Source organism: Triturus cristatus, chromosome 12 (assembly GCF_964204655.1).
Source record: "Triturus cristatus chromosome 12, aTriCri1.1, whole genome shotgun sequence".
NCBI lineage: Eukaryota > Metazoa > Chordata > Amphibia > Caudata > Salamandridae > Triturus > Triturus cristatus.
Window position 1 is genome coordinate 608,466,570 of NC_140595.1, and position 26,873 is coordinate 608,493,442.

At 47.2% G+C, this 26,873-nt stretch overlaps 1 protein-coding gene and 1 long non-coding RNA gene across 3 annotated transcripts in view; one reads left to right on the top strand and one right to left on the bottom strand.

The window, feature by feature from the left end:
* Window positions 1-26,873, top strand: part of DBNDD1 (dysbindin domain containing 1) — a 249,968-nt gene that overhangs the window by 183,224 nt on the left and 39,871 nt on the right. The gene's annotated exons all lie outside the window — the stretch shown is intronic.
* LOC146776378 (uncharacterized) overlaps window positions 1-26,873 on the bottom strand; it is a 129,280-nt gene that overhangs the window by 20,363 nt on the left and 82,044 nt on the right. The window contains exons 3-6 of one of the 2 annotated variants that reach the window (XR_014972370.1): window positions 7,562-7,676; window positions 7,386-7,468; window positions 7,156-7,263; window positions 6,427-6,774 (exon numbers count right to left, since the gene is read on the bottom strand). This is a non-coding gene — a long non-coding RNA (uncharacterized LOC146776378). Of the gene's footprint in view, window positions 1-6,426; window positions 6,775-7,155; window positions 7,264-7,385; window positions 7,469-7,561; window positions 7,677-26,873 lie in introns of those variants that run through there. The other variant, XR_014972369.1, reaches the window with a different exon arrangement.

Sequence of the window (26,873 nt, forward strand, 5' to 3'; positions counted from 1 at the left end):
TCCAGCCCAAACCTAATTGCCACAGGTAAGCTGGTCAGTTGCAAGAAAATGGCTTCTTTTAGTTTGTTCTATAACTGTAGCTTTAACAAGAGGTCGGACTTGGAGTTCACTTCTTTGTCCTTGGTACAATAGGGAACAGGTCCAGTCTCTCAGAGCTCTTCCAAGGTCGTAGGCAGCATGTTAGTCTTCTTTTGATCTTGCGCAGGTCCAGGAGTGTTCTGAAGGGGTAGCCTGGAGGTCCCACACTTATGCCTGGTATAAGGGAAGAATGATTGGTAGTGGGAGGGAATGACTCTTGGGCACGTCCTAAGTAATGAGGTAAATGTTTCAGTGGCCAATCCTTCGTACATTGTGCATTTTCAAGATGGCAAAAGTCTTCAGCCGCACTAAACTTGGACTCTGGGGACTGGGTGGGGGAGGTGTAATACTACTGTCCTTCTACATCTAACACTAAAATCCACTTTGGGGTACTCAATGAATCCACAGCAAACCCAGAGACAGTGGTCTGCTAGAACAAAAGCAAACAGACAGTGGAAACACAGGAACTGTTTGGCATCCTGTTCCCTTTCAAGTGTGCCCCAAAATGTTATATGTAAGCCCAGCAGACCTGTCAAGCAGGATTTGATATTCAAGAAGAATTTGACACTGTAATGACAACATTGTTGGTCATAGCCCCACCATGCATATTTTGTCAGGTTCAGAGGAGTCATTTCTACCCATTAAAGTCAGCCTATAGTTTGCTCCTGGGAAGCATTTCATACATTTTTCCACACCTATTCAAATGCTAATTACTTTCTGTCAGAAGAGGGAGAGCAAATGCAAATTTAGCTACCAGGAACTTCAGGCAGGGGAAAAGGCAACTTTCTAAAAGTTATTTTTGCTTAATATTTATGAAAACTCTGACTTCACCATTGAATTGGATTATAATGACTATTAGAAATAATTGTTTCTTTTTCTAGCTCGTCCCGTTCACAAGATTCAGTATTAGGATTTTTGGTTTCAATCGTTTTATATTCTAATCGTTTTATATTCTAACAGGAAGTATCGCCAATGTAGAACCCATTCAACACCTCCACCCCCAACTTTCACCCACCTGGACACCACCATAGCAGATATGAGAGTAAGATAAAATGACGGCCTAATAACTTCACAGTGATAATCTATCCTCTTCAGTCAGCAATCTGCTACGAGACATCAAACCCAATGTTCGAAGCCTATGGGAGCATGTAAGGCTTTGATTGTCCATGCTGAGATACACCTGTATTTGGTACCAAATTCTAGTGAATGTATCCGATGTGTCTTGTAGGTCGTGTGCAATCTTTTCATAGGCTAGCAGTTGCAAATCTTGTGCAGCCACATTGTGGTATTTGGGATGATGTCTTAACCCTCTAGGCTCAGTATAGTCTGCTAGGAGAAGGTGAGAGATTATTTTACCTTTGGGGGGAAGGGGATATGTATCCTTTTGAGGTAGCCCAAGTTGGATTGATGCATGGTCACTAACAAGAGACTCCCCCCAAAATGTCCGCTATTGCTGCCGGGACATTATTCCAGAATTGATCCAAACGTGGGCAAGACCCGTTCTCCGCACCCTCTCCAGCATTCCCTGGGTCTGCTATCGTCCATTATGTGGAGTTGTGCTCGGGTGTAGTGCCATCTGTGTATGATCTTAAAAAGTACTATATTCCCCCTGATAAAACAAAGGAATAAACAAAGACAACAAAAAGGTGCGGTACATTGCATTGATCAAGACTTCCATCAATCATAATCTATAGTTCAGATACATGTATAGGCGTTGGGTAATCTTACAAAAGGCTAGTAACATTGTTCCATATTTAGGGCAGTTAAATATCTTCGTCGTCTACCGGAAGGGAGGACAACAGGACTCCACAACAGACCCCTGCTTTCATTCTAGGGGTCCCAGATTTTAGATCACTTTGTGGGCAACCCCTACTTTTGTAAACCACCCTCTCCACCTGCATGCACCAATCCATATCCGACTCCCAATAGCACCTTTGATTTTTGCTGAGCTATAGGACGTCAGCAAGTGGCCTGGCTGTCATATTCTGGTCTATGGTGCACCATTGTTTATCCCTGAAGACATTCTACTACGTATCATACCTGAGTGCCAGGTGGTAGAGGCGAATATTTGGGCTCCCTAGCAGTGGCGGTTCCTCCTTAGGAGTGAAGGAGCGTTGCATCCCCCCCCCCACAACTGCTGCAGAAAGCGTGAAAAATAAAATGATTTTAGTACTATTTATTATTCTTGCTGAATGGGGTGTGGGGCGGGGCCAGTGCGATTGATTGGGAGGAATGAGGAGTGGCCACTTCAGTTTGAAGTGTGCATGTCAGTTTGACCAGTTATCTTGCTACAGCCAGCCCGGTAAGCGAAATTCAAACCTCTCCAACCTAGCTGTCTTAGGCAGCTGTGTTGGAGAGCAGGCACAGGCCTACAGTGCCTTTTGGAGTTCTGAAGCAGCCTGCTCCAGCCAATCTAGACGCTTCACTCATGCTGCTTAACAATGTTAACAGCATGAGAGCAGTGTCTGGATTGGATAAGGTAGTTGGCTGTGGGGCGTCACCTCACGCTTTGGAAGAGTCTAGAGCCAGAGACTGGAGAACATCCAGGACGTTCTGTTGGCAAAGGTATGTGAAACTTTTATTTTTCTTTGTTAAATGTTTATTTTTATGTATGTATTTTTATGTATAGTGCCCCACTATTTTTGCATATCACCAACCGCCACTGCTCCCAAGCCTTTCGTGTTTTGGGTGCTGGTCTGGTATCCGAGTCCGTTTCGTATCTTGGCCCAGATGCAAGGATTTACAACTGTGCCAATTCAGCCTTTTAGGGGGGGAGCAGAAGAGTCTAGAACATGTACAGAATCTTAGGGAGGTGATCATTTTGAAGGATTTTATTCTTCCCACCCATGAGAGAGCATGCAGGCATCAAGATGAGGTTGCTTACTTGAGGGACTATGCCAATTGTTTAAAGTTGCTTCTGGCGCAAGTGTACAAATCTGGGGTTAGGCTCCCCCCAAGTATGGTAGGGAGTCAGTTGTCCATCAGAAGGGAGTCATTAATTGAAGCTTGTGGAGAAGTATCTTTTCCCCCAAAAACCACCAAGCCCACTGATTTTCCCCAAGTTGGTCCTGAGTCCCTCTAATGCTCTATATTCCTTCAGGAAGGGTGTTAGATGCTGGGATAGTGAACCAGGTCCAGCACTGATAAAAGGACACTGTCGCAAAAGCTTAGACCTTAAAGTTATCCTGGTGAAAGGGTATCCCCCAATCTCCTCTTGTTTTTGGATCTTCTGGAGGAGAGGCTCCAAGTACAGTGTGAACAGCACAGGGGAGACGGGACAGGGGACAACCATGTTGGATGCCCCTTTGGATCCAGATTCCCTACGATTTGAAGCTGTTGACATTGACTTTGGCCCAGGGGGAGGCGTATACCACCTCAATTCACCCTCAAATGCAGGCCCCAAAGCCTATCCTATGCAGGGTGGCCTTCAACATAGACCAGCCGACCTGGTCAAAGGTCTTCTCCGCGTCATGGGAAAGCAAGATTTCTTCCCTATGACACTAGGTCTATGACGTGGAGAGTGCGTTTTGGTGCTGTAATTAGTAGATTGGGACTGGACATCTCCTATCCTATCTTATCAGCATGTATTGAGTTGGTAAGGTGCACTTCAAGGCGGGGCGCAAGAATTTTGGCTATTGTTTTAGCTTCCATGTTTAGAGGGGAAATAGGGTTGTAGGGCTGGCACAGAGTTGAATCTTTGTTCAGTTTAGATATGAGAGTCATCGTCGCTTCAGCCATAACTGTTGTCAGGCAGCAGATTAGGAACAGCTTAATATTACCTTAACTAGCACACAGGCTATCAGAGGTGCACAATGTTTATAGAACACGGACGTGAAGCCATTGGGCCCATGGGTTTCTCCCTCTTCAAGTGTTTGATAGCCACCAACACCTTCGTCTTTGTGATGGCGACTCTACGGTTTCCCTTTCCAACTGAGAGAAGCCAGTTGGAGAGAGAGTGTGATCGTAGGTAAATACTTTGAGCCTCTGTATCCAGGCTATCTGCCGCATAGAGGGTGCTAGACAATTCATGGAATGCCTTGGTTTTCTCCTCATAAGCAGTGAGCCAGCTTTATTGCCGCCCTCGTAATACCGGGTTCCCAAGCGGGCCAAGATATGATTACCTTTATCGTATTCCAGGGTGCAAATTTATCTGCGGACTGTTGTGAGTTTCCACCACAGTTTCTTGGAGGGAGAGTTTTGGGGTATCATTCAACCCAGAGAAGGCCTTAGCTGAGCTGGAGCAATTCCATCTATCTTATCCACTTACAGTGGCTAGCTTCTTTGAGGAAGGCGCCTCGGACCACCATCTTTAAGGTGTCCCATACCATCTTGGGGGCTCACTTCCCCATGTGATTAAATTGTAGGTATTCTCTCATGGTGGTTGTTCTCATGCCACACTACTACGTCTCTTAGGAGGGTGTTGTTTAGTCTTTAGGAATCAATCTTGCATGATGAGGAACAAGTTAGTTATCTTTAGTAATGCCGAATCTAGTAAAAACTATCTCGCCGCAGATTCCTTCCCTTAGAATTATCCCTGGGCATCAGTCTGGATCTAGAACATTTTTCACGAGCAATACCCCTGGGCGCTGGTAGTTGGTGTCATTCGGTTTCCGTGTAGCACCGTCTGCACTGGAAGTGACATGCGCAGTGCATATATAGGCACCACCCCAGCATGCTGACTTTCTTTTCGCTACCTTCCACGCTAGGAGGGTGGAACCACTAAGAACACTGACCACTGGTGTATAGAACGAGAGCCCTGAAAAGGGAATAGCCCTGTATCTAGAAATCTGTCTGCAGAGTTGGAAGGATGGGTGGGTCGGTAAGGAATCTGTGGCTAGATAGTCTGTACCAGATAAGGAGATACCAAAGGTAAGCAACTTATTTGGATAGAGACTTCTAGCCGCAGATTCCTTTCCTTAGAATAGATACCCAAGCAATAACTCCTCGGAGGAGGGTCTGTGAACCTGATGTCCTGCTGGACCAAGCGAGCAATGTGCCCATCCCGACAGACCTGACTCTCCACGCAGTAGTGCTTGGTGAACGTGTGCAACAAACTGACGTAGCAGCCTGACAGATGTCCAAGACTGGAACTCTGCGTGCTAACGCAAGGGTCACAGTCTTTCCTTTGGTGGAATGAGCACGCAAGTTCTCTGGGGGTTGCTTCTTGGCCAATGCGTAGCAGATCTTAATGCAGAACACAATCCATCGGGAGAGGGTTCGTTTCTTCACAACCTTTCCTTTCTTCACTCAATCAGTCAGCAATTGTATAGCGCAGCACTGTCATCCTTAGGGGTATCTGGGTACTGAGGGTGCCATGTCGCCATCAAAAAGCCAGGCCTTGAGTTTCTTTCTAAAGTCCACCAGGGAGGGTGCTGTTCTGAGGTGGAGGGGCAGGTCATTCCAGGTCTTGGCAGCTACGTAGGAGAAGGAGCGACCCCGCAGCAGCTTTGACTGATGTGGGGGGGTATGAGGGTGAGAGAATGAGTGCATGTGACTTGCAGGCAGATTGAAGTTGAGTTCATGGTTGATGTAGGAGGATCCTTAATCATGTAGAGCTTAGTAGGCATGCGTGAGGATCGTGTATTGGCATCTCTTCTGGATGGGGAGTCAGTGGAGGTTTCTGAGGTGGGGGGTGATGTGGGTCCGTTTGGGGAGGTCCAGGATCAGCCTGGCTGGAGTGTTCTGTATGGTCTGGAGTCTTCTGAGGAGCTGGGAGGAAATTCCAGCGTAGAGAGCGTTGCCATAGTCGAGGCGGCTGGTGACGAGGGCCTGCTTGACAGTCTTTCTGGTGTTGATGGGAACCATCTGAAGATTCTGTGGAACATGCAGAGGGTGTGGAAGCAGTAGGAGGCGACTGCATTAACTTTTCGTTTTATGGTCACTTGGCTGTCGAGGATGATCCCTTGGTTGCATGTGTGGTCTTTTGGTGTGAGTGTTGGTCGAGTTATGCTGCCCACCAGCTGTGGTCCCATATGGAGTTGTTCTTCCTGAAGATCAGTACTTCCATGTTGCCAGAGTTAATTTTGAGGCAGGTGTCTCTCATCCATTTGGCTAGGTTGGTCATGGTGTTGCAGAAGTTAGTTTTGGCATTGGAGAGGTCCTCGATGAGTAAGAGGATTAGTTCAGTGTCTGTGTAGGAGGTTATGTTGAGTCCGTGGGCTGTCTAACAAATAATACTCCCTCTTGACCTATGTAACAATTTCCTAAATATGAGCTAGCACACAAAAAACACCAAATTGTATTCTTTAAATTTTTATTTATCGTATTTTTATATTTTCATTTTTTCTTTATAAAAATATAATCAATTTTGAACAAATAAATCAATTTTTCATAAATAACATCATCACTATACTTTACACATTATTCATGTCCGTTCATTAATACAAAGGTGTTATTCCAATTCATGACAAAAAACCAAACAAAGCCCAGGGAAAAGAACACTGCACATACAAACTCTTCATTCATACAAACACATACCAGACATTCCTTGCACATATATATCAGTAGTTTTCCCACTTAGCACATAATGAGTGATAAGGTAATCCTGATGGCCCCCAAGAGGGAGCTGCTACATAGATTTGTAGGATCTACAGGGAGATTTGGTCAACGCGTTTCGGTGGTAAAAGGAAACGTGAGAACCACCTTCTTCAGGACCAGCTACTTCTCTTAGCGCAAGTTCTCAAAACCTGCGGTATCCTAAAAAAAACAAATTTTTACATACATATGAAAAATTAGTCACTAGCCTCTAAACATTATTATTGGCAATACTGTGTGCTATAACAAAAGACACCGGTTGGGCCAATTTATACAACTGAGCATCAAAGTAAGAAAGAAAAAGAGGAAGAATTCTGAAGAAAACAGAGATAGTTTGAGAGGGCCAACACGCATAATGGTGCAATTTGAAATATTATTTCTAATCAAAGCAAGTTACCTTTGGCTGAGATTATAAGGACAAGATGTGAGTGGAAATAATCCCTATAGTACTCTACTCTACTCTGAGCAGAAAGGTATAAATCCAAACAAAGAAATACTGTTTTTTGTAGTAGTCCTTTCAATAAGGCAAAGAAGGATACTTACTGTTTAGGGGAACAATATCGACCTACAAAGCCTGCTGTTTGTGCTGTAAAACGTAATCACAGTATAATTTCTTCCTTTTCTCTTTTTTTATCTTTGTCTGTAGATGTCCTAATAAAGTTTAAAGCAGAAGAAACCTAAATCAAGATTATTGCATTTTCTAATTGTCATTCCCAGTTCCCTATTTAGGTATGTCTAAATCTTTTTATTATATCCGCATAGTGTTTACATACCAATAATGTTAGACTCCAAGTCCCACTAAGTGTAGTGTGAGGCTAGGGTACATCCAACAATAATTCCGTAGTGCTCCATATATCTGTGTGAGGAAGTTAAAATATACTGCATCATAGTCTGTCTCCTATTTACAAATTGCTGCATACTATCACCAGATTCGAATGATTGTAAATACCTTTAAGAAGTAAATTGCTTAAAGATCACCAGGGTATTTCTTTTCCATCCAAAACCAGATATAGGTAGAATCCCAAAAATACAGAGACACGCTGTTGTAATTCTTTATGGTGTCCCTATGACAAAAGAGATACAAAAAGACAACCAAAAGGATAAAAGTCAATTAGTCTTAATAACCCATATATAGAGTCTATGTCCCAAAACACGGGACCAATAGTAAAATCAACGGACACCGAAGATCATACCTATGCATTACTTGAATAGTAAAGACGAATATAAGGAGGTATATCAAACACAACCTTTTCTTTAAGAGCAAATACACATTAGATAGGAACCGGAATTTTACCACTATTCTATATAGATCTACGCCCACCTTCGCTTTGTGGTAAATTGCAATGCTTAATCTTTAAATGACACTAGATATCCAACTAGCCATAGGTTAAGGGTTAAGTAAGCGCTAAATTGGAATACTGACAAGGAATAAAGGAGCAAAAAGATCCAGATTACCCCAGTTTAAACAACAGTTCAAGCCTTTTCCTCCTAACTCACCAGTGCTCGAAACATCAAAGTCCTTCAATAGCACGTAGGCGTCCTCAGATCGTCCTGCCATCAGCAAGTGAGCCTTGACCCAAATGCGTGTCTCTACTTATACTCCTCCCTCCGTAATCAATCTACCAAGATTGTCTAAACCGTATCACCTGTGAGTAAAGCAGTCACTAAGAAGGGACTAACAGATTTACGCTAATCGGAGCGCCATCTTTGAAAGGTATAATATATGCTCTAATATCATATCAACAGAAAGCCACAGTAGCCCGATCTAAATTGCAGACCATCCAAAACCGAGGTTTTCTAAAAATAAATAGTAATAACATACCTCTATTAAGCGAAAAAGGTCTACATACAAGCCATGACTTCATGGCAGAACGGTTCCGTGGGCTGTGACAGCGCCAGTGAAGGGTGGTCATGTAGACGCTGAACAAGGTGAGGCTGAAGGATGACCCTTGAGGTACACTGCATATGATGTCCTTGGGTGCGGAAATTAAGGGAGGCAGTCAAGTGCTCTGTGTGCGTCCTGTAATAAAACAGCCGATCAACTTGAGGGTGTTTTGCTGTATGCCAATGTTGTGAAGTCTGTCGATGAAGGTGTGGTGAGAGATGGTGTTGAACGCAGCAGAGAGGTCAAGGAGGATCAGGGCCACAGTTTCTCTGCGGTTGAGGAGAGTTCTGATTTCATCTGTTGCATCAATCCGCGCAGTCTCCGTGCCGTGGTTGGCAAGGAATCCTGATTATGACGTGTCAAGTAGGTGGTTTTGTTCCAAGTGTTCGAGTTGTTGGGTGATGGATTTCACAAGTACTTTGGCTGGGTAAGGGTGCAGGGAGAATGGTCGAAAATTTTTCTAATCACTGGGGTCAACCGAGGGTTTCTTTAGGATGGGTCTGACCTCTGCATGTTTCCATCTATCCAAGAAGGTTGCTGTGAAGATGGAGGTCTTGCCGCTAGTGAGTTCAGTGCTGATTGGGTTGGTTAAGAGGTTGAAGAGATGGTTGGGGCAGGGGTCAGTGAGTGCGTGGAGTGGATGGATGACATAATGGCAGTGGTGGTTTGAGTGGTGAGCAGAGACCTTGTGATGATCGTTCGGATGGTGTTCGTTGGTTGGTTAAGGTTGTCAAGGCTGAGAGTGGTGGGTTGGGGTCAAAGTTGTCATAGATGGTGGCAATCTTGCTGTGGAAGTAGTCCAAGAGGGTGTTGCAGAGTTCTTGGTAGGGGTGGATGGTGTTTTCTGTGGTTGTCAGGTTGTAGAATTCCTTCACTATTTTGAAGAGTTCTTCATGTGGTTGGCCACGGTATCAATGCGAGCAGTGATAACTGCTCTCTTGGCTTCCTTGATTCGCAGGTGATAGCTGCTGAGGGCTGCTTTGTGAGCAGCTCTTTTGGCTACAACAATACCATGAAGAGTTGATTAGGCACCCAGAATAGTTGAGTAAGGTCAAGGTAGAACAACAGCGCTCTTTTGGGGTCCAGCCATTGGATACTCTCCTCTTCCTTGGAGGAAAGAGGCGGAGCGTAAAAGGTAAGCAACGTGATAGACTGGCCTACATGGAAGGGGGGTGACTACCTTCGGCAGGAAGAATGCTCAAGTCTGAAGGACTAGTTTGTCTGGGAAGAAAGAAATGTACAGGTGCTGAAATGACAGCGCTTGCCGTTCCCTGACCCACCGGGCAGATGTAATCGCCACCAGCAAGGTTGTCTTGATGCTGAGGAGCCTAAGATAGAAGTTATGAAGCAGCTCATAGGGAGTACATATTAGAAAAGCAAGAAACAAATTGAGGTCCCATTGAGGCATAATGGAGGGAGGTGGAGGGAACTTGCTGAAGACCTTTAAGGAACCTATGCGCAATAGGGGTCTTGAAAAGGGAAAGCTGATCTGGCAGCCTTGGAAAAGATGAGATAGCAGACAAATGACCCTTCCACGTGCCCCATGCAGATCCTTGCTGGGCCAGGGTAAGAATAAACAAAATAACTTGGGATAGGGGTGCAGATAAAAGGTCAACCTTTTTGTCTGTACACCATGTCAAAAAACATGCTCCAACGGCTGGCGTATACCATTTTGGTGGAGGGACGGCGAGCTGCCAGAATAACGTTACAGACTTCGGGCAGAAAGTAAAAAGCTGTCAAATGTCGCCGCTCAATCTCCACAAATGAAGGCAGAGCATTGACAGGTTCGGGTAGAGAACCCTCCCTCTGCTGCTACGATAGGAGATCCTCCCGAAGGGCCAGCCTCATCGGAGGACCGATGGACATGCTCAACAGCTCAGGATACCAGACTCTGAGCCCAGTCTGGAGCCACATGTATGACTTGGGCCCGGTCATTCCTGATCTTCATGAGAACTCTGGGCAGGAGTGGTATTGGTGGAAAGTCGTACAGGAGACTGGAGCTCCACTAGGCAAGAGACCGAGCAAGAGCTGCGTTGGAAACTCTAGTGCGCAGAACTGCTGACATTACACATTCTCAGCAGTGGCAAAACGATCTAACCAAGGCTCTCCTCACTGCTGAAAGACACCTTGCAACACCTCTGGTTGGAGATGCTACTCGTGATCCGCTAGGTATCTTTGGGGGAGTTTGACTCCTCTGACATTCAGATAGCCCGCCAGGTGTTGAATCACCAGGGAAATGCTCTGATGTTCCAGCCATGTCCAGAGACTCGGGGCCTCTTGACAGATGGTCCACGACCCCACCCCACCCTGTTTGTTGCAGTACCACATGGGGACACCTGCACTAGCCTTCCCTTGATGGAGGGTAGAACGGCTTTCAGTGCCATTCAGATTGTTCAGAGCTCCAGCAGGTTGATTTGTAGTCCGGATTCTGCCGGAGACCAGAGTCCTTTTATCTCCATCTCTGCCAGATGGCCACTCCAGTGCCGAAGTGTTGTCTGTCACAACTGTGAGATCTAGTTGGGGAAAGGAGAGGGGCCTGCCTCTGACCCAATTGCGATTCATCAGCCAACACAGCAGATCTTTTGCAGTGCCATCCGAGATCCGGACCATATCGGAGTGATTTCCCTGATACTACACCTGTTGGCACTTCAGGTCCCACTGCAGAGCCTGCATATGCCAACGGGCATGCGTCACAAGCAGGATGCAGGAGACAATGAGGTCCAACAGCCTCTGAGTCAATGTCACTGAAATCAAGGATAGAGGCTGAAACAGCGGTATCATAGCCTGAATATAATGGACTCCTGTAAAGTTCCCTCTGAGATCTGGACCATGTTGGAGAGATTACCCTGATGCTGCCCCCACTGGAACTTCAGGTCCCACTGCAGAGTCTGCATATGCCATCTGGCATGTGTCACTAGCAGGATGCAGGAGGCCATGAGGGCCCAGCAGCCTAGAAGTCATTCTCACCGAAATCAAGTATAGAGGCTAAAACTTTGGTATCATAGTCTGAATATCCTGGGCTCACAGTTTGGGAGGATAAGCCTGAAACTGTACTTTGTCCAGAACAGCTCTGATGAAAAGGAGCATTTGAGAAGGGATCAGCTGTGAATTTGGCAAGTTGATAGTGAACCCCAGCAAGTGCCAGAGATTCTCCGTAGTCTGGACGTGGGGGACCACCGCCTCGGGCGAGCCCACCTTAAACAGTCAGTAACTGAGATAGGGGAAGAGCGGTACCCTTGATCTCCAAAGAGGAGCTGCAATCACCGCTGTAGGAAAGTAGCATCTGCTTTCATTGTTACCCCCACTTTTTGCTGGTGTCAGTATGTTTTCTTTCACTTGTCTGGCTGGGATCCTGCTAATCAGGACCCCAGCCTGGTATATGGTACTAAGGTACCGAGGGCATATGTACACCAGGGGTCTCTCATGGGTTGCAGCATATATTATACCAACCATGAGAGCACATGATATCTCTATACATTGTTCATGCTTCCTGGTTACGAATCAGTGGTGCATACAGTGGCTGAATACCATTGCTGGATGTATAATCTGATATGACTATTTGAAGATTATGTATGATGTACAATGTGTGAAATATGAAAATGGCAATAAAAATAAGTAAAAAAAAAACAAACAAAAAAAAAACCATGAGAGACCACTCAAACTGTGACTCCAGGTCTGCAATTGCAGCCTGTGTAAGCTGGTGCTAGCACCACTTACGACAGATATAGGTTTTTCTTATATCTGAGGTCACTACACTTAAAACCTAATTCACCCCTAAGGCAGGGTGCTTGGTTATAATTGTGAGGGTGCCCCTGCATGAGCAGGAGACCCCCTACAAACCCCAGAGTAGATTCTCCAGGCTTTGCAATTGCAATCAGCCATTTTGATACATATAGTGGCCATGCGTCATTACCCGATGGCTAACTATATGTTGGCTGTGCCGAACCTAGGCATGTTTGGTATCAGATATATTGGAATCATACCCCAACCCTGTAACCAGTGTTGGAGGTATGATTCCATGCACTGGGGGCTCCTCCGGGAAGCCTCCAGTACTCCTGGTAACAGCCTTCCAGGGTCTGCCAACAAACTAGTGCTACTGCTGACCCCAGACACTATTCTGACCTCATGCTGCTGAGCTGACCTCGAACAGGGGAAGGTAGAACAATGGGTTTCCTATCACAGGGAGGTGTGATCATCACCCAGACAGGACTTGGCTTATTGGTCTGGGCTGGAGGTGCTTGCCAGTGCCACCAGACTGCTTTGAAGGGCACATTTGGTGCCCTCCTTGCATACTCCACTTAGAACCAGTTCTGGGAGCCCTTGGCTCCCTCTCTGGCACGAAACTGGACAAAGGACATGGGAGTATCCTCCACTCTGTCCAGCTCCCCCTCTGGGAGGGACCCACGAGTTGTCCTAACCCCTTTCATGGGGTATAAAAGGGCTTACCTGTGGGTGGGTCATCAGATTAGTTGTGGGACAAGACTCAAGTCTAAAACCACGTCACTCTTCAAGCGTCTTGAAATTTGTACTGCGCCTGGAACTGAGACTGCATCTGCGGGCACCACAACAAAGCTGACTGATGTGCTGCTCCTGACGTCCCACAGACTTTGAAAGGCTCAGCAACACATCCGACGTCAGACAGCTAGGGAACGGCTCCTGGTCTTCCTCAGGGTCACCTGGTCCTCACATCGGCAGCGACAAGGTCACCGTCATCACTCCTGCATCTTCCTTCATCCGTGGTCATTGCTCTTCCGTGTCTCCTGGTCACCTCCGAGTGGCATAGACTCTGTCCCCTCTGCTTGCAGGTTCTTCTCTTCAAGAATCCACCATTGGATTCCACCGGACTATTGCACAGTCTAGTCCAGCGTCATCTTTTCTGAAGTCCCCCATTGTGATCTATGGCGGTTTCCTATGTCACTTCGCACCTATGCACCCAACTTCCCTGATGTAGGTATCATGGTTTCTCGGGTATCCACGGGTAGGGAGACTCTCCAACCCTTTGTCTTCCACTGGGTTTCCTCAGGCTCCACTGGGAAGGGTCTTTCTTCTTCAAAACTGCAACCACGACTTTCCCGTTGACTTCTATTGAGTACGCGGCTGTGTTTCCTTTCTGCACACAGCCACCATGGGCTTCCTGTGTACTTACCTTGGGTGGTTTCTTGTGTCCCCAGTTCTTCTGAGTTTCCTGGTCCAAGTCCCGACTTTGGTCGCAGTTCGCATTCCACTTTCTTAGTATATGGTTTGGTCTTCCCGCAAGCCTGGCTGAAGAACGGTGATGGATCAAACCCAGGTCTGTTGACTGGGTGTGAGTGTTTGATTGGTTCTGATGCTCCGTCCATAACCACCCCCTTTTGTATCGCTTTGTTCGCCATAAGTTGGCAGGGTATGCTCAGACGTGAGTCCCTTGCTCACTTTGCCACTGGATTCAAGCAAGCCTGGCTGAAGACGGCTGAAATGCCAGAAACCGGTCCTAGGAAGCTTGTTTCCGGGCCAGGGAAGGCATGGCTTGGCAGTTCGGGCTGGACTGTTCCCATGAGGCACAGGGTCAGACTGATTTGCATATGGCCATGTCTGAACTGGGGTGGCAGAGTGGGCTAAAGAACGGTGATGGATCAAACCCAGATCTGTTGACTGGGTGTGAGTGTTTGATTGGTTCTGATGCTCCGTCCATCACCACCCCCTTTTGTACCGCTTTGGTCTTCCCGGAGACCACTGTGTACTGTACTAACTTACCTGCTTACAATTGAAGTATTGTGTGTATTTGTGTTGATATCTCCAGGTAGGAGATAAACTAACGTGTTAGTGAGTGGTGTATAATAAATAGAATTTTTTTTATAAATACACTGTGTGGTTGTTTTTCATTTCATCTACACTAAATTATTAGATCTGGTAAAACAAGCTGCTTAACACTCCTTCTGGACTAAGCTTGAAGGCTGCTCTCCACAGCTACCACATAGAGAGCCTTCTGTGGTTGTCTAAGACCACTAAAATCACCATAAGGGTTGTCTGGAATAGTGCGAGGTGCTTCACTTAAATAAGTGTGCACCATATACTAAGCCAGCCTCCTACAACCACCATCACCTTGGTGAACACCTGAGGGGGCGGGTAAGGCTAAAGTGGAGCACAGCAAATTGAAAGTGCTCATGGCCCAACGTGAACTGCAGGTAACATATGTGGGCAGGCAGGACGGGGCTATGGAAGTATTCGTCCTGCAAGTCCAACGCTACCATCCATTCTTCTGGGCCAAGACAGACGGGACTTGAGCGAGCGTGAGCATTTTGAATTTTTCTTTTTTCAGGAACAAATTGAGAGGGCGCAGGTCTTGGATAGGATGAAGGCCTCTGTCTTTTTTAAGCAACAGAAAATAACGGGAATAACAACCACAACCTACTTCTGTGGTCGGCATTTTCTCTATGACTCCCTTAGCAAAGAGAGCCGCCACTTCCTGATGGAATAATGAGATGCGGTCCTCCCTCAGCCTCTCACAAGTAGGTGACATGGGTGAACGGGTAGCCACAAAGGGAAGGGAAAAGCCCCTTTGGACAATCTGGAGAACCCAGCAGTCAGATGTTATTGACCTCTAGTGGTGCAGGTGATGGCATATCCTGCCTCCCATTGGGTGCCCATGATGATGGGAGGGCAAACTCAAGGGGTTTCGAGACTGCAGCTGCCAGGGGGTGGTGGAGTGGCCTGACCTCTGGCTACCTGACCCATGAGGCCTGTGGGTGCAGGGTTCTAGGCCACACGACGACAGAGAAATCTGCTGGCCGTAGTGGCTGGGCAGTTGGACATGTGGCTGGAAACGCCTTCTGTAGTCACAAAAAGAGTGAAAGGCGGACAGTGGTTGGCGAGGGGCCATGGAAAGGCTCAAATACCTGGCTGTAGCCCTACTGTCCTTGAAGTGCTCCAGCACTGAGTAAACCTGGTCTCCAAAGAGACGGGAGCCATCAAAGGGCATGTCCATGAGCGAGGCTTGGACATCCCCAGAAAAGATAGTTGTCCTTGGCCAGGCCTGATGCTGCAAGGCCACCGTTGATGAAAATGCTCTGCCTAGCAAGTTGGTTGTATCCAGCCCACAGCGTATGGCTAACTTAGCTGTGTCTCTCCCATCAGCAACAGATTGAAAGAGTATGGCTCGGACCTTCTCCGCATCACCAGAGCGAATGCGAGTATTGGCCTAAAAGGCACACTGGGTTCACCGACTGCAGTGCCAGGTTGACGTAATAAAACATCTTCTTCCCCAAGGTGTACAGCCTCTTGGGTTCCCTGTCTGGGGGAGTGGTAGGGAATGCACCAGGACTTACTTTGGACATGAAGGCTTGGACTACTAAGCACTCCTTGGTAGGGGGGTGTTGTGAGAAAACTGAGGTCCCTGGTCAGAGAAGGTTGAGATGGTTCGACTGGCCCCACTCCTGATCCATCCAAGGAGCCCAACTTTCGCTTGGGGTGAGAGTGCCAGCGAAAGATCAGTAGGGGCCCCTCCGAGACAGCGTGGCCCAAAGGTGCTCCAGCAGAGACAGTCAGCCCAAATATAAAATTCACAAAGTTAGGTGGGGATCACTTTGGCTCCAACAAACTTGGGGAGGCGCGGAGATGCCCCTGACCCAGGCTCAACTGTGGAGCCAGGCTTTGAATGACGACGCTCCTTCATCTCTTTGGATGACTTCGACGGACGGGGCGAAGTCGGAGACCTCTTTGACTTCTTAATCTTTTTCCATTTATGGGACTTACAAGAATGACTTTGACGACAATTGCCTTGAGTGATTCCACGACCGATCCCTGGACCTTCATCTCGACTGGGATCGAGATTGTTGTGGCGTCGCACATTGAGCAGCAAGGAGCCTGAGGGACCTCTCCCTCAAGGCCTTGAGATGTATGGCATGACAATCTGTGCAGGTCTTTGCGTAGTGGTTGTGCTCAAGGCACCAAAGAGAGATGAGGTGTGGGTCTGTCACCGACATTTGCTGATGACAGGTTCTGCAGGTCTTGAAATCAGCCTACTTTCTGGACATCCCTGTCACAAACAATTTGTTGACAAAAAGTCGAAAAAGAGTTAGTCACAAAAGAATGGGCTTTGCTCTTCTCCAGATCTGCGCTGACTGGTACGGAAAGAAAAGAACGAACGTCAGCGCACTGGGGTGATGCCTATATAGGCACCGCATACTTCACTTCTGGCGCAGGCGACGCCATGTGGAGCTGAACCATGCCATAGGGGTATTGCTCACGAAAAAGTTCCGGATCCAGTCCGACACCTGGGAATTATTCTTAAGTAAGGAATATGTGACTAGAAGTTTCTGTAAGATAAGAAAAATTAACAACCAGCCCAGTTGATAGTCATGGGTGGGGAATTCTACAGTGGGAAGCACTCAGCAAATCAAGAATATTAACAAATGTATCCGTCCACTGAGAAGAGAACTACAGAACCTATCCAGAACAGAGAACAGATATTCCAGCTATGGTTACATTCAACTCCAGAAATGTTAACGGGGGGGAAGTTGCTCAACAAGTATTTCATTTTGCAAACTGACATATGTACTAATAGGTCGATACGTAAAATTCTGAATTGGAGTGGGTCTGAATCTGACCTACCTAATTAATATTCATTATGTAGATTGCAAATAACTTTGATTGGATACTGTGAGAAGTTGGCCTGGCATATGCTGGTCACTAGTTATAGTGGCCACCTTGCACCAGTCCAATTCGACTCTTGGTAGATAGGTTTAAAGACAACCTTTTAAAGAAAGCTATCCTAGTGGTAGCTGTGGAGAGCAGCCTTCAGGCTAAGTCTCTGAGGAATGTAAAGCAGCTTGTTTTACCTTATAATCTCTTGAATTACCAAATGAAAAGGACACCACACAGGTATATATATCAAATATATTATATATGTATTTATTTCTAGATACACTCTACTAATCTCTTTATGAGATTAGAGCCAGGTAAACATTCAAAAGATCAACAGTTCTCAATAAATTAAGCACAAATATGGCTGTAGCCCTAGGGGCGTACCAGACCATATACTAAAATAGTGGTTTAACAAACTCGACTTGCAATATGAAGAGGCCTAGGAACTTGGGAATCGCTGGGGCTTCACTTCTGCAGTGTTAGCAGGTAAGTAATCGGCCCACAGGAGGCGCGTGCAGTGTCTAAACACACACGCGGGTTTCAATGCGTTTCAATGGCAAATGTCGCGGTTTGTATTTTACAGTTCTAGGGCACTTCGGAATGGACAACAAGCAAACAACTTACAGGGTAAGTACTTCGATAGCCAATGTACACTTGGGCACCGTAATGCCAGAGTTACCTCACCCAGGGAAGTCGGGTGCATAGGTGTCCTTTGGTGTCGGGTCGCGATGCTGTTTTCAATGGAGATCGGGGAAGTCTTGCTGCTTGTGTCGTCGAGGGAAGTGTCCGCTTGAATCCGACGATGGATTGGAGTTGCAGGAGACCTAGAAATTGAGGGGACAGAGTTCAAAGTCACTTGCCAGTGACTGGTGGCCAGCAGGATAGATGACCACAGCTGTCGCGTCTCTTCAGGTCGCTGATGTCGTTTTGTCTCTTCACTCACGTGGACCAGGAGGGATCGATGAAGACCAGCAGCTGGATTCCGGAGCTCCCACGACGTCTGCAGCTGTTGGCGGTGTTGGCACTCGAATCGGAGTCAACAAACCTTGGCAACTGCAAGTCTTGTGTGGATGGAAGATTGTCGATGGATCAGACCAGCAAGGTCCGATGGACTTACCCAGCGAGGGTAAGTGAGGGCAGGCCCAGAGCAACCAGGCGAGCCCTTGAAGTCGATGTGGAAGTCTTCTGGAGGGCTGCTAGCCAACGGGCAAGCAACCGCGAAGACGCCTTTGCAGGAAAAGTTTAACAGCCCACGGTCACTCGGGACGGGGTAGGCCGCTGAAATTCGGTACCAGACCTGCTAAGGACTTGGACAACAAATGGTCCAAAGCACAACTTCGTTGGACGTAGTTTAGGGCTTGCACTCTAAATCAGTGCACGTTTCCCTGGTATTGCCGTTCCTCGACACTCGTGGGGTCCAGATGCCACAGCTTCGCTGGGGACTCAAAATGGCCCACGAGAGGTCAGGAAATCCGCTTCAGGGGACGCAGGGACTTCGGGCTCCGGCGGGAGCGGTAAAGTTTGCAACCATAGTTCAGTAGTTTTGGTGCCTGCCAAGCAGGGGAGTCACTCCTTGACTCCAAGGGAGATCCTTCGGTCTTCTAAAGATAGTAAAAAGTTGAAGGGCCAGGATTCTTCTTCGTAGAGCGTCGTCCGGGTGTAATCTAAGTTGCATTGGCAAGCTTTGGTATCTTATAGTGAAAAGATGGGAGGGACTAGCTCTATGGCCACTCCTCTAGGAGGGCCAGGGTAGTGGGTGGTTACACCCACTTCCCTTTGTCCAGTTTCGTGCCAGGACAGGGGCAAGCAGCCCCTGAACCGGTTTGAGCTGGCATATGCACAGAGGAGCCTACTGCTCCCCCAGTGCAGGACTTCAAAGCACTCTAAGAGTGCACCCACCCAGCCCCAATACACTAAATCCTGTCTGGGAGGTGGTGACACCTCCCTGTGACAGGAAACCTTTTGTTGGGCTCCCTCCACTGCGAGTTTCGGTCAGCAGCAGGAGGGCAGCCCGGTGTCTGTGCTGGTGGCATCCATTTTGTGATGCCAGGGCTCTTGGAGATTTCTACTGTGTAGTACAGTGTGTACATGTCGTCCCCTCTAGAAGGGTGGGATCCTACTCCCACACCAGTTACTGGTGTGGGGGTAGGATTCCAAGTTGTTTGACACCAAACACGACATGTTTTGATGCAGTCATTCCAAAGTTAGCATTTACCGCGAGGTTATAATGCACTTAAGAGTATATGGTTTAACCGCATCCACAAACAGCAGCAGAGAATAGACTCTGCCAGCTGCAGAGGGGTCCTGCTCAGGCAGAAGCACCCCCTCACATAGGAAACCACGCACCCTGCCCTTGGGATTGATAGGGCCTACCATAGGGGTGACTGATAGGTTTATATGTGTGTGTATGGTGAGATATAGGAACCTATACCTCAGTGAGGAGTGCTAACACTACCTCACACAGGCTGCAGTAGCAGGCCTGTGGTGTCAGATTGAGAGTGCTTCCCAGGGGTGGCATAATACATGCTGCAGCCACTGGTAGGCCTGTGAAGTACCAATGCCCTAGGTACCTAAGGTACCATATACTAGGGGCTCATAAGGTACCACAGTATCCAATCACTAGTGCATCTAATATGCACACCAAGTTGTTTAGAGAGATCAGTTAGACTGGGGCCCTGATTAGCAGGGACCCAGCCAGACTATAGCCAGAAACCAGTGTATACATCAGAAAAAAAAGTGGGGGCAACACAAGTGCAGATCCTACTCTCCTACAGATACCATCACAGGGATGGTGGCCTGCAAAGGGGAGCAGACTACCATATCTGTTATTGCATTTCCTTAAAGGAAATGGGCTGATTTAAAAACATATATTTCTTATTTTTTTAAAGTCCCACTCACAGTTGGCAGAGGTCTTCCCCCCCACTACTATTTTCTCCATAAACGTTTTCCACAATTCTCAAAGGGAGCCACTTCCTTTTTGCGAATGAGTTACCTCCTCAACTTGTGAGTTGACAACTTTTCAATGTTGTGTGACCGAAATGTTTGTCACAAACCATAGAAACATATAGTTCCAATTCACAATTGGAGGGACAAATATGACGCACCTCTACCAAACTGTGAATCTGTAACCATCCAGAAACCTAAGTTGGGAGTCGGTAAAAGTTAACCTACTCCCACTATAGGTTTCGTACATACGAAAAATCTATTTTGTAGTTGCAAACAATTTTGTGAATTTGATCATTCATGACTGCAAAATAGAGCAGTACATCTGATCCCAAATTCTGTAAACACTGAAGCAAATGTCCCTAAAGAAAGCAGATTGTAAAGTAAATAAAAGGGAGTACTTTACAGTACTCCATTGCTTTATACCTATGTCCGTGCTACAGAAGACTCCACATGCATACTATTTCTCTGAAAACATTATCTAGTTGAGGTCACGCTCTTGGTTAGTTGTTCAGTTAGGTGATGATGAAAATGATCTTGCAGTCATCCAGACCTTTATTTTCCATAATCCGAATGCTGTGAATATCTTTATACAAGTTTTAAAAGTATTGCCCTTGTCGTATTAGGTAGCTGATCAATACAGTAACTGAATTTGAGGCCAAATAGTTGATAGTCATGAGATGAGGGTAAGATAAGTGTTTTCCCAAGTAAACTGAAATCACTGACTTCAAATGATTGATTGCAAGCTCGACCCTGCTCCAATCAGAAAATCTAAAACTTTAAGGTGCTAATAGTTATAAAATGTTGCCAGTCTATATACCAAGAATATTTAATGCAATGTGTGCTCGCACGATTCAGATTTATCAACAATATTTCTACTTAAAACTTTGTGGATAGAAAGATTATAACTACAGGGTGTCACCCCACTACCTTTTTTGTCAAGTCCAAGTTCTTTGAGTAGCATTTTCAGAATAAAGTCACAATCTGAATATAGCCAGGTCTCCATAAAAAGGACAGTCCAAATCATGGTTACTTCTACAGGAATCTTCCTCCTAAGCATTTAGTTCCATGATCTGGCTTTGGCAAGACAACCGTTGTGGGCGACTTGCTGTTGGTAGTATTGGGATGAGCAGTTTAATCCACTGAAATGCATAGAAACAAGATTGAATGCTTGATTGTGTCCTACAGTTCGAGCCTTTGCATCACGTTTGCCCAGTGCACTGCACTATCGTCACACCATCATGTGTCGCAGATTATCTCAGCCTGCTCTCTCTAGGGCACATGTTTCCAATGGTGGCCCACTTAGGCCAATGCCATGCTAGAGTTTGAACCTTCCCAAGGTAGCTTAACTCCACCTCTCATGGATGAATGGGGGACTGTAGGAAAGTGCCTCTTTTTGCATGGTTGCCCCCCATTTTTTGCCTGATGTTGATGCTCTTTGATGAAGTGTGCCCAGAGTTTCTGCTAACAAGGTAACCAGGGACTATGTTCTTTCCCTAAAACTGTACCTTTACAACCCCAATTGGCACCCCTCCGGCCACATGTACTTCCCTTGTAAAAGACACCCTGGGTACCAAGGGCATTGTGACCAGGGAAGGCCTCTGAGGACTGCAGCACATATTGTGCCACCTTCAGAGGCCCTGCACCTTAACACACATACACTGCCCTTTCAGACTGTGTGTTTTGGTGCAGAGAAAAGTGAAGAGTCAACATGGCACACACAGTGTGCCATGCCTACTACCGAATGTCTATGGTATAGGTAAGACACCCCTCTAGCTGGATGCACTATACCACTGGTGAGGGTACAGGTGCATAAGTCCTGTACTCCTACAGTGTCTAAGCCCATTCTTAGACATTGTAAGTGCAGTAAAGCCATAAAGAGTATAAGGTCTGGCAGTTTGTCATTACGAACTCCACAGCCCCATAATGGCTTTGCTGAATCCTGGGGAGTTTGGTATCAAACTTCTCAGCACGTTAATCTCACACTGATGCCAGTGTGGGATTTAATGCCAAATGCACTCGGAGGGCATCTTATAGATGCCCCCTGAAAAAAGACCTAACTCTAGTGTCCTGGCTGAATGGCTGCTCGCTAGCTGCCACCCGCAGACTTGTTTCTGGACCGCCCTCTCGGGGTCCTAAAACAAAGCACATCCTGGGCAGAGGTGCCAAGCCTCCCAACCACGATGGGCAGGGTCCAGGAAGGGGAAGCTTCAGAGGATTGCCACCTTTGTGAGCTGACCCAGCCATTTGCTGCTCTCAGCAACTGACCCCCACCGGTTCTAACCCCCACTCTGGGAGGGAGAATCGGCAGGAAAATCAAGATCGGAGGACAGGTGTGCCCACCCTTGCCAACTCCACCCTTCCAGGTGGGGGAGGCGAGGCACAAGTCTCAGTCCCTACCATCATGAAGATAGAGGGACCCAGCCAACCAGAGACAGGCTTATGCCCGCTCCTACTGGAGAGTGGCATAATAGGGGGTGTACCCACTTCAAGGAAGGGACCCATTGGTCCCAACTTTTACCTACCTGAAACGCCCCTAAATTTAGTGTTTAGGGGCAAACCCGAACCTTGCCTCTTCAGACAAGCAAGAAGAAGGACCGAAGAGCCGTGCTGAAGGAAAAAGAGAAGGACACCAACTGTATTGGCCCCAGCGGCCTGTCCCGACCTCGGCCTGCTCCAGCGGAATCCCAGTATGTCTTGCAGCCCCCCAGAACCCAGAGGACCTGCCCTGCCTTCCCTCCAAAGATTCTGTCTCCTGTAAGCACCGGACTTGCTCAAGAACCATACACTCACTCTGGCCAAATTCGCGAGTCTGAACCACTCTGCACCCGACGCCAACAGCCCGAGTTCTAGTGGCCCAACCCAACGAGAAAGGCTCCCCTGCGAATCCGACCTGGGATCTTGTGATCCCTGACCTACCTCAAGTCTCCCGTCGATGCCTGCAGCCTCTACTTGGAGGGTATCCCTGACAGCCACCGGAGCTGGTAAGGAAATCCGACTCCTAAAGACACCCCTGCACCCGACGCACTACAGCCTTGGGTGGCCCAACCGATGGTGGCCAGGCATCCCCCTGCATCTCAGCTTACCTCTCCAACCGGTGATCGCCTCCAGAAAGTCTTCATGCCCGAGCCTGCAGTCTTTGTACCGACCAGGGATCTACCATTGTAAACAACAGGGCATCCGAAGCCAAACCAGCACCCTGCACCCGGCCGCCCCTGTGCTGCTGTGTGTGCACCTTGTGTGCTAATTTGGATCCCCCTTTGCCCTGAGCTTAACCCTACGAGCTTTGCTCCCTCAACCCTGTGGCTTGTCCGAGAGCAGCCACCAACCGACGGTCCCCTAGCCCCATAGGCTAATATTAAGCCTCAGCACTCTGCACCCGGCCGCCCTAGTGCCGACGAGGGTACTCTTTGAGTGCATCCTTGACCCTGGGAAACCCTGGTTCTAACCCCAGGAACTCAACCCTCAAGACCATCTACTTACCTGCAAACTGATAACCTCATTTTTCTCCATAGGATTGAATTGACTGTTTTCCTCCGAAAAACTTTTGTGTTGAGGGTGTTTGTAAGGAAACCTAAGTAACTGTGTTTTATTGCAAAAGTGTTTTACCTACCTTTGTCTAGGAAATGTCCCAGTGTTATATCTAGGCATATCACACTGAGTAGAAAAAGTTATATCTAAAAGGTAATCACAAAGTAATTTCAACTGTATTTAAAGATTCTGCAAACCTGTAACAAAGTCATTTTCATTGAGCTTGCTTGTGTTGATCAACCTGCCTTGAAAAGTACAATTTTACTTCCCATTATCAAGTTCTGCTTGGTTCTAAATAAAATAAAACAAAGGAAGTTTTTTTTCTCTCAAACAATTGGTCTGAGTTCAGTCTGAGTGTGTGCCATCATTTCTTGCCTGAGTGTGTACAATAAATGCTTAACACTACCATCTCTAAAGCCTTACTGCTCGCCCACACTACCGCAATTAGAGAGTAAGGTATTATCTACTTTTATCTCTGTAAGTCCTGTGGGGATCCACTGGACTCTGTGCACACTATACCTTACTTTGGTATAGTATATACAGAGCCAGCTTCCTACAGGCACACCTTGCTGTAGGGCTATTTATGTCTTTGCTGTCCTCACAATTCATCACTGTTAGACCTGGCATCATTGGCATGAGTCTCTCCTCCATTTTTTTTCTGTTGGCCTCCTCTGTTTTGCTGGAATATTGCTTTGGGTACTGTGCCACTGCTGATCAGTGCCACAGTGCAAGTGCTCCCTATGTTAAATTGATACATTGATTGGTGTTACCATGATTGGCTTGGTTGACTTACTGTTCAGACCCTAGTCTAGTGCACTGCATGTGCCAAGGGCATGTAAGTTAACTGCTGCTGGTGGGCTTGCAGCACCGGTTGTGCTACCCACAGAAGCAGCTTGTAAAATGTGTCCCAGGCCTGCTATCGCAGGGCCTGTGTGCAGTCCCCGACTGCCATGTCGACTTGGCAAGGAAACCTACTTGCCAGTCACTAAAACCTTCCCTTTGCAACATTTCTGACACCTCTATGGTAGGCCCTAGGGCTGGGTGCATTGTTGGTAAAAGGTAGGTCATGCCCTGATGTGTGTGGCATGACCTAATAGTGAATTACAGCCATTTTCGTTTTTCACTATTGAAGGGCTACCTGCTTTCCATAGGCCAGAATGGGCAGACTGATTATTAACTCCATTATAATCTTATCTGACTCAGGGAGCATGGTAGCGGTTCGAGTTTAGTATCCCTGAACTCAGAATTTAATAACACATCCTTTAGGATGGATGGTTTTTAAATTTTGTGTTTGAAAATAGCCCTTTTAGAAAGTGGCTATTTTCTTGTCCAACTATCCACCGGTCTCTGCTGGTTTGGTGTGTATGTCAGGGGCTGGGTGGCTTCAGAGGTCTGAATGAGTCGGTGTGGGGTGAATGAGGCATTTACCTTTAGAGTGGGGGAAGAGTAGTCCCTGGTAGCCTGCCCTGCCTGACACAATGCTGGCTCCACCTCCTGCTGGGCGACTGATGGCCCTGCCCCTGCCAGTGACAATACTGGCTCCGCCTCCTGCTGGGCGGCTGATGACCCTGCCCTGCTCAGTGAATAGGCCAGGTGCCTCGGCCTGGGAACACCCACAACAAACCTGGGATGGGGGGGAATTTCCCTGCTTGGACAAAGGGAACAAAGCAGAAAATGGGTATAAAAGAAGGACCCCTGAACCAAAGAACTTAGATCACTTCTGACAAGGAAACCTCTACCAAGGACAAGAAGCCTGCTGATCCAAGGACTTGCCTCCCCTTCTGCCAGTGTGCTGTTTGCTGGGGGGAACCTGAAGCTGCTTCTTTATTTTTGCCAAGGGACCAGGAGAGAGGAACTTAGTGTGTACTCTCAAGCTTGTAAGGAAATCTCCAAGGGCTGGAAGAGTGCCAGCCTCCTGTTGAAGTCACAGGGCTAAAGGACTTCACCCTCTGCTGAATTGCTTGTTGCTGGAACTTGGTGTTTTCAGTGCACAGGGGAAATCTGCAATCTCGACGTTGCCGAATCCAGCTCAACATCGTGAGTACGGCTCCAGTGTTCCGAGTCTTCGACGCCGGCCGCCGGGCCCGATCGACGCCAGTAGCGACGCCAGTGAGTAGTGAGTTTGGCTCCAGCTCCAAGTGACCCCGTATCGACGCTGCTGCTGATCGCATCGACGCTACGCCCTTCTCGACGCCGTGAGCGCTGCTCCGGCCCGACACCTCTCGACGCCGCTGCAGATTGCCCCGACTCAGAGGCACGATAGACGCCGACTTCTCGACGCTGACCTCTCGACGCCACGGATCATCGTGTTGCTTCATTCTAAAGGTACTGTGTTTGTGGGGTCTGTTGCGACTCCAGGCTCGACGTAGCGCTCCTCGCGGTCGACGCCGAACCTTGGGAATATCGTAACCTCGACGTCGTGTGACTCCTGTGGGGGTCACATTGTTGCCAAGAACTGTGTTTTAGAAGAATACTTACTTTTGTTGCTAAAGAACTGTTTCCTAAGAAGAAACTTTACCTGAACTATTATTTTTCCTTCCAAAGAGTATTTATTAAGATTGTGATATATTTTGTATCGTTATTTGGTCTTGTGCTAAGCCTTATATAAAAATACTTATTTTTATAATAACTCCTGTGTTGTGTCCGTTTGTAGTGTATTCACTTTATTACTTTATGTGGTCATAAATGCTTAACACACTGCCTCTGAGATAGGCCTGTCTGCTCTGCCAAGCGGGTGAGCAGGGGTTATCTGAGTGTGTAATCCCCTTGCCCTGACTAGAGAAGGTGGGTCCCTATTTGTCAGAAGTGTATACCTCTGCCAACTAGAGACCGCCGGTTCTAACAATCACCAATCACAAACCTCTACTGCTTATTCCAATAACTGTAACCCAGTTCAAGTCAACTCCGCCCTCTGTGAAAGAGACATTAGCCACCAAGAGTAATGAATTGCAGGTAAAAATATTTGAGCTGTTCTGACCTCTGTATAAATCACCATGCCATTGACTATTCTGTCAGTCCTAATACACCTTTGCCACATGGAAAAGGAGCACCCCAGTAGAAGCAACAGGTATAGGCACTTGTCACCTTTTAAGAAAATTAAAACAAAAACAAAAAAAGATGGATTTAGGCCCAGATCTCTGTACTGGGGTGAATGTTCGAAAGTGTTCAGCATTCCGTCCATCATCTTTCTGTGTTACTCCCGAAAATTCATAAGTGCCTGGAGGCAAATTACTTTTTAGCAAGCACTGCTGCCACAAGGACACCCAACTGCTGTATACCA